This window comes from Podarcis vaucheri, assembly GCF_965113315.1.
Source record: "Podarcis vaucheri genome assembly, chromosome: 9".
NCBI lineage: Eukaryota > Metazoa > Chordata > Lepidosauria > Squamata > Lacertidae > Podarcis > Podarcis vaucheri.
In genome coordinates, this window is record NC_138767.1 from 24,299,936 (window position 1) to 24,314,183 (window position 14,248).

At 42.9% G+C, this 14,248-nt stretch overlaps 1 long non-coding RNA gene across 1 annotated transcript in view; it reads left to right on the forward strand.

Annotated features, from left to right (window-relative positions):
• The window catches only part of LOC309540358, a 31,014-nt gene that overhangs the window by 10,626 nt on the left and 6,140 nt on the right, over positions 1 to 14,248 (forward strand). Inside the window, exon 2 of the long non-coding RNA XR_014223214.1 lies at positions 2,280 to 2,348. This is a non-coding gene — a long non-coding RNA (uncharacterized lncRNA). The remainder of the gene's footprint in view (positions 1 to 2,279; positions 2,349 to 14,248) is intronic.

Genomic DNA, 14,248 nt, shown 5'->3' on the forward strand with positions numbered 1-14,248 from the left:
CACTGCTTTCCCCCTCTTAGTGCTTTTCCCATCTTGCTCCTATGCCATGGCTACTGCTGTTTTCACATTTGCTCCCCTCCCACACAATGAAAATCAAGGATTGTGATATGGCACTACAAATACTTCAATGGTGGCTGTGTGATGACATTCTTACATTTTTATTATATAGAGAGAAAATATAAAATTGACCCGTGGGGATCTGTTAACATAGCTGGCTCTGTGGGAGCCAGAATGGTGAACCTAAAGATGTCATTGTCACATTCCACAGCACTTCTGTAGATAACCTGCCTGAGCCAGACCCCCTTGAAAGATTTGCCTATGCTTATTAAGTTGTTTTAACACCTCTCAACCCCCCCCAAAAAAGAAGCACCCTCACATTGATTGTAAGCTCCTTGGGACAGAGACCTGCCATTTTCTTTTAACTTTTTGCTAGCTATAGCAGCAAAAGGAGAGAAAGAAAAGGAGGTGCAAGAGCACAGTACACAACTACATGGGTCCCCGGTTTGCAAATAATTCCAATTTGACTTGCATTGTATTGTCTGTTGATTCTGAGAATGGTGCAACTCACCCTGAATGATCTTTCTCTGAAAATTCAGTTGTGATGCTCCCTCCCCAAAGTACCCATCTGGATAAAGTCTAACATACTGAAGCATCTATCAGCTTTCTTCAGACATCAATAATGATGCAAAGGGAGCAGGAGAGAGTTATGCATATAGATGTATTGTTTGGAAGCTATTACACAGGAAGTGTCAAATCCAGGCAAGACTGGTTTCCTCCAAGCGTTCAATATTCAAGCCATGCCAAGAAATGTGGTTATATGATACACCTGTCCAAAAAAGCAGCCCTCTCTGCACAGCTGCAGCATCACTAGCCACCAAGACGGCTTTTGATGGTATCAAGTGGGAATAGGCTTCATGTGCGCAAATGGATTCAATTGGACTTGCTTTTCATTGATTCAGCTACGATTCCGCACACAAATCCATCTGTCAGCAAACAATGAGAGATAGTTGATAAATGCTGCTTGGAGGGGCAGCGGTTGCCTGCTGTATCGTGATGCTGTATTTATCTTGGCCTTTGTGAACATAACTCAGGCGATTTGAAAAGCAGCAAATGTAACAGAGATGGAGACAAATGCAATGGGATTTCAGAGATCTGAGTGAGCTCTTTTCGAAAAGCCACAGGCTTCGTCCCAGTACTCTCAATGTTGTCTGGAATATTTCTTTGTCGTCTTAATGGGAGGGAACACACTTAGCCAAGGGGATTTGGTCACTAACCTATCTTCCATAGGCACTTGAGGGTTGCCAGGTTCAAATCCACTTGGTAGCTCTGGTCTCTAGCCTGGAAGCACAATCCCATCAGCAGGTTTGGGGGGAGAATTGAGGTTTCGTTTGCATTTTCATTCATGCTTCTTGAAACAATATGCAAGCCAAAAGGCAGCTATACTTCAACACAGATACTTCTCAGATTTTTGTGATACCATTCTCCAGCCAAAAATAAAATAAAATGCGTGTTTAGTGGCATAGAGATAGGGGTGTATAAAGGCATCATTTCCCATTTACACTTGTATTCCTCACATGCAGCGCTGTTTCTCTTCCTCTGAAGTTTGCCTTCTGTCAAAAACCATATTGTTTCTCTCACTGTCTGCTGTATTGAAATTACATAAATTATGTTGTCCACCCCATTTGCATTTCATTGCAAAGGAAACACAATGCAAATAGGGGAAACCATGCAAATCAATTGCATATTGTTTGTGGACTGCAAGCAACAACAACACTGAATGCTGATTATAGGCACTTGATTGATTTCTGTTCCAGACATGGGATGAATAAACGAACATTGGCAATTTCTGCACCAATTTCCATTTCCATTGCAATTCTTTGATGTTGATAGAGGCTTTGTGATACAAATATAGCCATCATCAGTAGTAGCCATTGATGGAAAAATATAGCTCCTGAGAAGAGAGCCAAGGTTCAACGAATTACTTAAATGTGAGTGTTCCTTAAGTTACTGTTCCGTGTTACCACTGTGCAGCTTGGCTTTGTAAGAACTGCAAGTTGTATCACTTAGGTAATGATTGTCCATGTTTATTAATCCTTTTACGAGGTTCCCTTTGCCCAGAATACTCCCCCACCCCATACAAATATATCCATGGGCCTCCTTTTCAGTAAGTGTCCCAGGCTTGGTTTATTTTGTGGGTTGCACAGTTAGCAATATCTCTAATAAATTTTGACGGAGAGTTTCCGTTGTTGTTTTTCACATGGTGCCATTGCCTTTGGAAGTCCTTTTGGAGAAGAGGAGCAAGGAAACATGTTTGGGTGAGATCCTACTGCATAGCAAACCACCTTCTGGCAAGTGTTAAAATTAATTTCTCTAGAGCTAGATGAAATTAATAACATTTGTTTGCCTTTGCCTCTATCTATAAACATTTCTGCTGCTTGAATACCCTTTCTGCTGGAAAGTGACATGCATATGGATGATTTATGAGGAATCAAATTGTTTCGTAAGGGTAAAAGGAAAAACAAAGTAGATTGTTTCACAGTTCAGCATTCCTTGAAACTTAAATTTCAGGCTTGGTGTTACTTCCATTAAAGTTGGCAGGAGTTTTGCCATCGACTTCAGTGGCGTGGAGCAAATGTTCTTGAAGTCCTGGCCAGATGGTGAAAATAGTTGTGGGCCTGGATTCAAAGGACTGTGTGGGGAGTCCCATATATGCAATAGGGATGCTGAGGCCCCCGGACCACAATGCTCCCAAACCTGAAAAGCTTGTCTTGAAACACAAGGGATTTTCAAGAACAGCGTCCAACGTGGTGCAAAGAGCTGCGGTTGGACAACAGCCTCCAGGGAAGCTTTTGTACACATGTGGAAGCATTTGTGCATGGCTATGGAGCTGTTTGGATCCTGGCCTGATGCTCTTCATTTATACCTTGGAGTCAAGAGGCTTTCTGTTTGTGTTAGTTTCTTTTCCGTCAAGAGGTGCAAAGTGTGGAGAGAAAGGGGGAGAAGATTGCAGCTCCAATTCCCATCCATATGCAAAAAGTTACTTGTTCTTCTAACTCCTCATCCTGATCGCAACTGAAAATCTATACCTGATCCCCATCCCCGATCCACAGTCCAGAGCTTTTGTTCGCAGCTAAATCATTCAGATAAATGGAGAAAGTATCTTGCCCATCTGGATATTCAAAGGAATGCTTGCATAGATTTGACTTCACTGTAATGAATAAGGTGCTATTTGCATGCAGGGAAACTTTTGCTGCATCCAGACAGAATGCTAAACCATGATTTAGTGCAAGAAGAATAAGTCATAGTGAATCCTGGGCTGGCACAGCTGTGAAAAAGGAATTTAAAGCTTTCCATTTTGATATATATTAACTGAAGTTTAGTGTGTCATCTGAACCCTTAACTGCGGTTAATCTTAATTATGGTGAGTAGAAACAAGGCAACTCAATAAATTGTCATTTGCATATCTTCACTAATCAAAGCTACAGTATAGTTTGATAGGCTTGTCATATGTCCAGATTTTCCAATGACAGAATTAGCATCTGGGGGGAATTTTGGGAAATCAGCAAAATGTCCAGATTTTTACTTGAAACATGGCAACCCTAAGTTTGGAAGCATTCTGAAATGTCCCATGTCCCATGTCCACTCAGTGCCATTCCAATTTTATTTGTTATTTGAGTTCAAGTCTTATTTGTTAAATCTGAAGTTCTGTTTCACCCACATTGACTCTAATGCTGGAACTAAAAACAGGGATGTCTTTCCCTTGCTTTTCATGTAAGTGAATGAAATGTGCAGGCAGAAGTGCCCCTCCAGAGTGAATTCAACCTTCTTATTACATTTTATCAACATTCACATGGGACGCAGGTAGCGCTGTGGTCTAAACCACAGAGCCTAGGGCTTGCTGATCAGAAGGTTGGCTGTTCGAATTCCCGCGACGGAGTGAGCTCCCATTGCTCGGTCCCTGCTCTTGCCAACCTAGCAGTTTGAAAGCACGTCAAGTGCAAGTAGATAAATACGTACCGCTCCAGCGGGAAGGTAAACGGCGTTTCCATGCGCTGCTCTGGTTTCGCCAGAAGCGGCTTAGTCATGCTGGCCACATGACCCATAAGCTGTCTGCGGACAAACGCTGGCTCCCTTGGCCAGTAAAGCGAGATGAGCGGCGCAACCCCAGAGTCATCCACGACTGGACCCAACTGTCAGGGGTCAAGATTGACACTGTTTGGGTGGGTTTTTGTTTCATTTTCAGAAGCATAACAATAACATATAACTCAGTATGACTTCCTAGCATCAGTTTGTGTTTGAGAAGTTGATACCTCCCATGGCTGGAAAAAAAACACAACATGGTTGCAGTTATAATGTTTGCTAGCTCTCCTAGCCCAGTATTCTGTTCTCACAGTGGCCAGCCAGATGCCTAGAAGAAGTCTACAAGCCCAGAAGGGCATTCTCCATGTCCCTGCACTTTCTTGCAACTGGCATTCTGAAGCACACTATCTCCAGCACCCAAAACATTAATTTGCACAGCCATGGATTTTAGGAGGATCAAAAATGCAATAAAGTCCCAGTTTGATCATGAAGTCATCTCTGAAGGAGGAAGAAAACCACACATCTGGTGACAACAATGACTTCAGAGTCATGTGAGAGACTCCAAATATTGGGGGGGGGGGAGGGAAATGGCATTATGCACAGAGTAATAACTGGAATTGGCTCACACATTTTTCATTTCCATGAATTTGTTATTTGTTGTTGATGCATGCAAAGAGGGAAAGTTCCTTTGGAGCTCTCTGCAGTAGTGAGCTGTCTTTCTGGGTGACTCAATTTTCCTTTTACACAGAGCAGAAGGACAGACCCACACCTTTCAAAATGAGGCATCCCTCCCAGTTTTTCCCCCGGCCCTGGAATAACAAGGGATCTGTTCTTCACCCCATATGTTGTGTCAGCCTGGAGTTTATTCAAAGGCCACCAAGCCTGTGGGAGGATCTAATATCTTGAATGAATTTGGACCATCTCCTAAGTGTGTTTCATTCTCTGAATGAACAGGGCTGGTTATATAATCCTCAAATACTCTTCTAAAGCAATAGAGTTAGGGTTGGGTTTTTTCGTAAGCTGGGGTGCAGATGCAATTTTTTAAAAATCAGGAAATTCAGGGATTAGTTATCATAACTTGAAAACAGAGGAATTTACCCCAGTTGCTGGAAACCACAGGAGGGGAGAAAGCTGTTCCTTATGAACTTTTGGCCACTGTGAGACCAGAATGCTGGACTGTGTGGGCTATGTGCCTTGTCAGGGGACTGCCATCGAAAAAGGGGGGGGCACAAGAATACAGGGAGCCTCCAACGTTGCTGAGAAGTTGCTCTTCGTCAGGTAGTGGAGAGAGCCAATCCTCCAGTGAAGCAGAGGGGGAAAGGAGGGGCGAGGTGAGGGAAATGCTCACAGATGTTACTGTGATCCCAAGCGCCTCACTTAGCCAGGCTGGTCAGGAAACAGACATGCCACTTCCGTCGCCCAGTTTTCGCAGAGGGGTGAAATGGAAGGAGAGGAGGCGGAGATTTGGGGTGGCCAAGTTCTTATGTTGGGGGGAAAACCGGAAGGGGGCACTCCCGGAATCTGCAAGCGACTGAGACAGACATGAACTTTGGGTTTCTGCACTGTACATAGTTTGCACTAAAGAAAATCTGTAAAAGACAGGTCAGAGTCCTGGCAACCACCTGCAAACCTGACAGTTCTGATCCAATAAGCTCTTCTTATGTAGTTCTGAACAGTTAGCAGTCCTTCTCCCCCTTCTCCACTTTGCTTGTAGAGCCCTGCTAAGCTATTAGTTTTAGATCAGCAGAACTGGCCCTGCTAAAGGGGCCACATAATACCTGTTCCACATTTGTAAGAATTTAATCGCATAGTATGGCAGCACCAGCACTTGGAAACTCTCTGCCTATTGAGATCAAGCAGGTGCCTTCACTGTACTTTCTTTTTTTTGTGCATGAGAAAAACATTCTTGTTTAGACAAGACAACCTGATGCTTAAATAGTCAAGGTAAGTTGTATGTTTTGTACTGCTGTGAATTTTTCTCTCTTTTTTGGTTTTATCTTTTAGTAAACCGCTTTGAGGGTGTCCCCCCCCCTTTATACATCCAAGCAGCGTATAAATTTTATGAAATAAATAAAATTAACTATGCATATAGGAACACTTCCTTAAAGAAACATGAGCTTTGAGAGAAGTTATAATGGTTTCATTCTCACTGTGCAGCTGGAGGACTCCCACAGAAATCATTGGATCAGAATATAATTATACATATTTTATGCTACTCTGAATTTTGTGGTATAGTTTTGAGTTCAAAAAATGTCCTAAAATGTGTTAATATGTATTTTTAGGATCAAATGTGATTGGAAATGTGTATATTAAAATAAAATACATGTATATTAAGATGAAATACTTGTTCAACTATGCAATATGTGATAAAATAAATACATTTCAATCAATTTTTAAAATCTCAGATTAATCTGGAAACAGTATGATGATGATGAGGATGGATGAAGTGGTCTTAATTTGTGAGTAGGCGTATGTGAAATAGACTGATCCATACATCCCCAGTTGAAAGATCCCAGTGGAGTAAATCTAATACGGTTCCAGCCTCATCCTCTGTATGGCAATGCTAATTGAAGTTAAACAGGTAACGCTTTAGAAAGAATTGAGATTCAAATGTATTAGATATTTTTTTATTTTTAAAAATAAAGAACCTTAGTAGTATCTCATGAGCGTAAATGTAGTTTAAAGCACACTTGCTGAGGCGATTCCCAAAATAAACACCCGAAAACGATGAAAGATGTCCTGAATCTGGTAAAATATTGTGCAATCTCTATAAGAATCCCCAATGAGTGGAAATTCTGTCATCCCAGCTGCTGCTAAAGTCTTTTAAAATAATGGAAAAGAAGGATTTATCGGTGGGTGACTGCTTTGTGGATTTGGTTCTGGAATATAAGCAGTTGGCTGAGATCAATGATGGAAATCTACGAGCATTCGTGGTACAGATGTTCCAGGTACAGACTGATCGCATTGTGATTTTTCGTTGCCTACCTTTGAGACTGTCCATAGTCAGAGTGAGTCCATTAAAAGCTATATCCATCACTGCAAACACTCAAGGGTAAGTCTGAATAAAACGGCAGGAAGGAAATGCTTCAGATTAACATTTTGGCGGAATGCCTCACGAAGAAGGCATTAGCTGAAATATTAGTCTATAGGATTTCCTTCCTCTAGTTGTCCTCAATACGCCAAGGACCCATTGCTAAAAGAGTTGGGATATGTTGGTTTAGGATCACTGGGTTTTGGGGCAGAAGAGTGTGATAGCCTGGGCATTTGTTGCTGCATACCAAAATACAACGAAGCCAGTTCTGATAAATTGTTCTTGAACATTAATGTGATAAATGGCACAGTGTTTTAACATGCATCACTGTCTACAAGATATAACAACAACAACAACAACAACCCGACATCACACATACACAGTGCATGCCGGGCCCTCTCAAACTTGGGGGCAACTTGGCGCCTCTGCATCCCATTATAGTAAGGGATACTGTTTTCAGGTGACCAGTGTGCCTGCTCAGTCTGTTGTTGAGGTAATGTCAGCTGATGAGTAGCTTCAAGGTCTTCCTTCTTACGGTTTCTTTGTCTAAGCTGGACTTGGACCAGGCAGTCCTTCAAAGATAGGAATGCCCCATGTAAAGTCTATGTGCTCTGTGTGTGCATTAGATGATGTCTGCAGCTTTAAATCAGGATGAATGAGATTAATTCTAATTCAGGAGTTCCAGCTGAACTAGGCCGGGGACTAGACATGAGAAGCTGGTATTTATGTAATGAACTTATGAAATTATTTCACACAAGATGTCTGAAAACATTGACCCTGGAGTAAGCACACCAGCTTCAGAGGTCTACTCTGGACAAAATGGTTTCAGGAATGCTTCTGATGCGTGTGATTTCTATAATAAGAAAAATACTTTCAGAATTCCAGTTTGTATTATATGAAGCACTCATAGCATTTGTGCGCCATAAAATGTGAGCTATATCATGTGAAGGATGACATCCAACAATAACAAACAAAAGATCCTCATTCCAGGATTGTGGTTCCATGAATGCCTAAATATATCTGCTGACATTAAGGTTTTATACACTTCTACCCCACATACAGCACACGTTATCTGAGGAAAACCATATTTAAGAACTCTTTAATCCTACAGGCTAGGGGTTGTGTCCAATATCAGTAGACACATTGAAATTAATGGACATGACCAATTTAGGTCCATTCATTTCAAAGGGTCTGCGCTGAGTAAAACTTAGTTGAATTTATTGGTATCTGTCTGTCTTGAGAGAAAATGGAGTGCACTTCTCGGGATGAAGTCAAAGTGCTGCATTAGCATCACCAAAGTGACCTCCCTGGGGTGCAAGCCTGGTTGGTGTGTATGGAAGTCCTGGGCTGCCCAGACGACAAGACCCTCCTCTCGGCCTCACTGATGCGGTCCAAAGAAAAGCAGAGCAATATGATTGACACCAGGTTGGCTGCAGGAATTGCCGTAAGGAGGCATACAAGGCACCATCCAACAATCTTAGGGATTCCACTCCCGATTTGTGTAGGATTTACTTCTTTTTCTTCTCTTGAAGATATCCCACAAAGCAGTAGAAGTTTAGGATCAGTGTTTTCCTTCTCCTAGATGGGCTACCTTCCCAGGTTGATGAGCCCCATTTGCCCATCAGTTCCCTCTACATGACATGCAGAAACTGCCTTCTTGACTGTTGGACCTGCTGCTGGTCTTGGCCACTCAATGTACCAGAGCTTGCAGAAGTTGTTGGGCTCCATCAGTCCTATACAGCATGGCCAATGGTCAGGGGTGGAGGGCCAGCAATATCTAGAGCAACCTTTCTCAACCTGGGGTCCCCAGATGTTGTTGAATTACAACTCCAATCACCCCTAGCTAGCAAGGCCAGAGCTCAGGGATGATGGGAGTTGTAGTCCAACAACATCTGGGGACCCACAGGTTGAGAACCACTGATCTAGAGGTCATAGGTTCCCATCTCTGTTGTGGTATTCAGCAAAATCTGCATGCTGTGAAAGCAATTTATAACAGACTTCATCAGGCAAACAGCATGCAGTAGTAAATTGTATTTGACAACCTATGAACTTTCATATTTGAAACACACATATTTGAAATTTGCCACAAGAAATGTCAACTATAGGCACTTCAAACATTTTAATTCCCCAACCTTAACTGAAATAACTCATATTTTTCAGGTACACATTTCACATTCAAATTGTAAATTTGAATTCAAAATTCCTCATCCAAAGTTTAGATTTTGAAATTGGGGGCAGGGGTTCACTGAAATGTCATATATTTGTGATTATTTATGTTGTCTCTGTCAACACCATTGTGTGATCAGTTGATTACTACCAACAGATTCAGCAAAACCATGTTTTGCTTGGGGAAGAAAATGAGGTCATAAGCGTATATAACTTATGAAATCAGTGCAAATGCTGTTTTTAGGTTTTTTACCGTTTAAATAATCAGCTTAAATAAATGGGAACAAGTACCCTATTGCTTTTGAAACACTGTCTGCTTGTTCTGAATATGTCGGAAAACAAGCACAGGGCGCCTGTATTTAAAGTTAGCCAGCATTGTGGATTGACAGATGTGATGCCTGCATCCGCTTGCAGCTGGGATGGATTCCTCACAAGTGTAGAAATATCAGATGAGGATAATCTTTCAGTGAACTATTAATTATTTGGTTAGTTTCCAGTATCTTGAACTGCAACAGCTCATTCTGTTCTGAACTCACTTAATTTATTCTTGCCAGGATGCACTTAGGTGATGTATTTGCTAGTTTGATACATTCTGGGTAACATTAGCACTTCCTTAAAATGTGTTAACAGGTGCACAGGTGAAAAGTTGAACAGCTTAAAGGGCTCAAGTGGTGCAAGGAAAGGTGACGGATATTTTAGGTGTGCTCCAGGAAAATGTTTACATGCTCCTTCTGAGCTGTACAAATCTCTGAGTGCTGCAGATGCTTGCTCTTTGGACAAAGAAGGACAGCGAAAGGTCAATTTGCTGCTGCCATTGGGTGTTTCTCTCCATCTTTCCTCTCCTTCAGAGCTGGCCAACTTTATGGAGCTGTCTTCTGAATTCTGCACTGAATTTTTCCACATGGTTTGCTCCTGAATCCCACTTCGTATTGCAAGGTTATGCAATGGGAACGAAAATTCACATGGAGGCTTATTGCTTTGTTGTTGCTGTTGTTTAGTCATTTAGTTGTGTCCAACTCTTCGTGACCCCATGGACCAGAGCATGCCAGGCACATCTGTCTTCCACTGCCTCCCACAGTTTGGTCAAACTCATGCTGGTAGCTTCAAGAACACTATCCAACCATTTTGTCCTCTGTAGTTTCTTTCTTTGTGCCCTCAATCTTTCCCAACATCAGGGTCTTTTCCAGGGAGTCTACTCTTCTCATGAGGTGGCCAAAGTATTGGAGCCTCAGCTTCACGATCTGTCCTTTCAGTGAGCACTCAGGGCTGATTTCCTTCAGAATGGATAGGTTTGATATTCTTGCAGTCCATGGAACTCTCAAGAGTCTCCTCCAGCACCATAATTCAAAAGCATCAATTCTTCGGCGACCAGTCTTCTTTATGGTCCAGCTTTCACTTCCAGACATCACTACTGGGAAAACCATAGCTTTTACTATACGGACCTTTGTTGGCAAGGTGATGTCTCTATTTTTTAAGATGCTGTCTAGGTTTGTCCTTATTGCTTTAGTACACATTTAATGAAAGTTAGTGGTGCTGTCTTTGCTTGATGTTTCACCTGCAAAGAGGCCTTCTCTTTCCTTTAGCATTATGGACACATTTCTTTTTCAATAGGGTGATTTCCTCAAGATCTTATGCTGCTGTTGTTTGACACATTTAGTAAAGCGATTTTTTTGACTAAGCGGCACTAGCAGATGCTTCTCATTTGCTCCTGCTGTAGAGAGGCATTCAGATCGCCCCAACGCAAATGCCAGAACAGTTCAAATCTGGAAAGTTACTACTTTTCTGTCAGAGGCAGACTGACCAAGAGAAGACTTCCTGAACTTCAAGAAAAGTTTGTCAGGAACAGGCTGTCTGACCCATGAAAGCCTGAGGCAAATGCCATCTTTGATTTCATATCCGAAACAACTTTACAACCTCGTAGCAGAGTCCAAGAACAGTATATTTTCTCAAGCCTCTTTCTGTCACTTCCCTGATCCTTCTGCAACAAGTGTAATAGGAAATACGCCAGCCCTACCACCCCAATATCAGCAACGCACGCACTTGCCTAGCCAGGCAAATTCAAAGTGACATCTTATTTTTCATTTTTATTGTTTGCATGTGGTAGTCTCATTCTGAAGCTTAGAATGCATCCTTTCTGAAGTCACAGAGGTATCCCATCCGCGGTGATCTTTTATTACCATTAATACTTCTCTGCCCACAATACTTGAGTCTCGAGACAGTTCCGTAATATATTAATTAATGGTGCGCTAGGATGTGACATTTCTGGCGTACATCACCGGTTCACTACACTCCCTAATTTTGTGTAAATCTTGGTGTTTTATAACTGCAGAGAATTAAATCTGCTATCAAAACAGACTTCCCTTTATCCTGGGAGTGTCATAAAATTTTAAGGCCTTTATTATTTAGTGTGCTATATATGTCAGGAACAATTTTCTGGGTTTTTTTCTTTCATTACCCTTGAGCAACCCCGCCCCCACCTCAAACTTTGCAGGATGCATGTAGCCCCCTGAGAGATCTCTACATTGCCCAAATTAACTTATGTGGTGTCACAAATTGTTCTAGAAAGGCCCCCCTTTTGGCATGCTACATATAATATATTTTTGCATGCGATTCTGGTGGGTGATTGGCTATTTAATAGTCGGAGTTCTTTATTTCTCCTATAATATTCTATTAATGTACACATCTAATTTCACCGCAGTAATTTTCACAGACGTTATCCAGTTTCTCTTTTCTGCTAGTCTGGCCAGCTGGGAATGCCTTTCTGTTTCGTTCCATTATTTTACTCAGCTTACTGTAATAATGTATGAAGGCAAAATATGCAGAGAAGACAAGCTTCTGCTGTGGTTTGAGTGGACAAAATGTCTACTCAGATGAATAATCCATTACCATAGCTGCTGTTTTCCTAGTTTCAAGCATAGCTACAGTTCAGAAAAGATCATTTGTGACGAAATAAGAGAATCCTGTTGCATTGGACCACAAACATATCCCCACAGTGACCAATCAAGGTGCCCATGGGAATCCAAATGGCAGGACATGAGTGTACTAGCTCTCTTTCACTGTTGTTCCCTGGAAGCTGGTGTTTGGAGACATGCCTCCTATGATATTGGAGGCACTATGCAGCTATCTGGATGTATAGGGTGTTAGGGAAGGGATAGTACCTATCAGGTGCAGGTTGGCACGAACAGGCAGAGGCAATTGTCAGTGAAGTTAACTCTTTATTCAAGGAAATGGCATACAAATCAGCAACCCTTCCCAGTCGGTCTTGACCCTATAGAGCTGTTGCCAGGACTGAAGGTCCCTGCCTTCCATCCTTTCCCAGGCTCCTGGATGTTTCCCAAGCAGTCTCAAACTACGTCTGCACAACTCTGGTCTCTGGCCAGTGTTGTGTAGTGGTTAATAGCAGTAGACTCATAATCTGGTGAACCGGGTTCGCGTCTCTGCTCCTCTGCATGCAGCTGCTGGGTGACCTTGGGCCAGTCACACTTCTTTGAAGTCTCTCAGCCCCACTCACCTCACAGAGTGTTTGTTGTGGGGGAGGAAGGGAAAGGAGAATGTTAGCCACTTTGAGACTCCTTCGAGTAGTGATAAAGCGGGATATCAAATTCAAACTCTTCTCCTCCTCCTCCTCCTCTTGTAATTGTCCTGCACGTTCTTGGAGACCAGGGGGGACAGCAGGAGAGGGAGACTTCCAGGATTCTTCAGCAGCCTCTTGACCTAAACCCCCCCCCCCCCGCTTCAGCCTCAGGGTCTGAATGGCTCCCTATCATTGGCTCTCCCTCCTCACTAAACCCTGTTGCCCTTTCAGCATCCAGCCGCTCCTCCCAATCTGCTCCCTCCCAATCTGCTCGACCTCTCCTCAGTCGGAACCAATTCCCTGGCTCTGAGCCTCCCTCCCCTGGGGTTTGTGGGTTCCCTGGATAGCGCTTCCCACCACTCCTCGTCGTCCAGTCAGTCCCTGACAGTACCTCTCATGGGGAACGTGTTGTGCTCCTTCTGGGGTAGTTTGTCCACCTCTGGTCCCCACCCTGCACTCACTCTCACCTGTGGCTTCCAGAAGCCATCAGGATGTGACAGCAGACACACCCTGGGAAAGGATTTCAACTGGTCTGCCAAACCAGGTGAGGGCATCTGATGGGTCTTAGACCCTCAGTGAGTTAGGGACTTCCCCTGTATGTGAAGACAGACTCTGGCACACTGAGCAGACAAGATGGGGCTTGTCAACCTGGGAAGGTCGTACATCTTAGAGAAGGAAAACTGTGGTCCTAAAATTCTGCTGCCTTGTGGGATATCTTCAGGAGAAGAACAAACTAAGGATTAAACCCTACACAAAACCAGAGTGCAATCCCTAAGATTGTGGGATGGAAATCCCTGCAGCCAAGCTGGTGTCAATCATATTGCACTGATTTCCTTTGGACCATATTAGCAAGGCCAAGAGGGGGCTTTTGTTTTCTTGCCAGCCCAGACCTCCATACACATTGCCTAGGCATGCACCCTGGGGAAATCACTTCACTAACACAGTGATTTGACTCCATTGTCTCTCTGGACAGAAAGGTGCCAAGAACAATGCAGCTGTCATAGCTAGTAGCCATTGATAACTTTACCTTCTGTGAATTTAACTGATCGCCTTTGAAAGCTAATCAAGTTGGTGGCCATGACTTCATCTTGTGGCAGCAAATGCCATATCAGCTGTGTGAATCTCACACCAGTCTACCTTTTCCAGCTGTACAATATCGTTTTTTGAGATAGATTCAGGCAGTGCTTTTCCATATTGAGTTTTCTTGAAATAGGGTGGGCGATAACAGGACCACTTCTTATTTTCTTATATTTTCTTGGTAAATCCACAGTCCCCGTCAAGTCCCTATTCTGCTTTTAAAAAGAGGAAAAAGCAGTGTGTGCACTCATCTTCAGAGTTACCATTAATCAGATTACTTCCTCAACCTTCGTATCTAAGGGTTATGCCTCTGAGAGTGG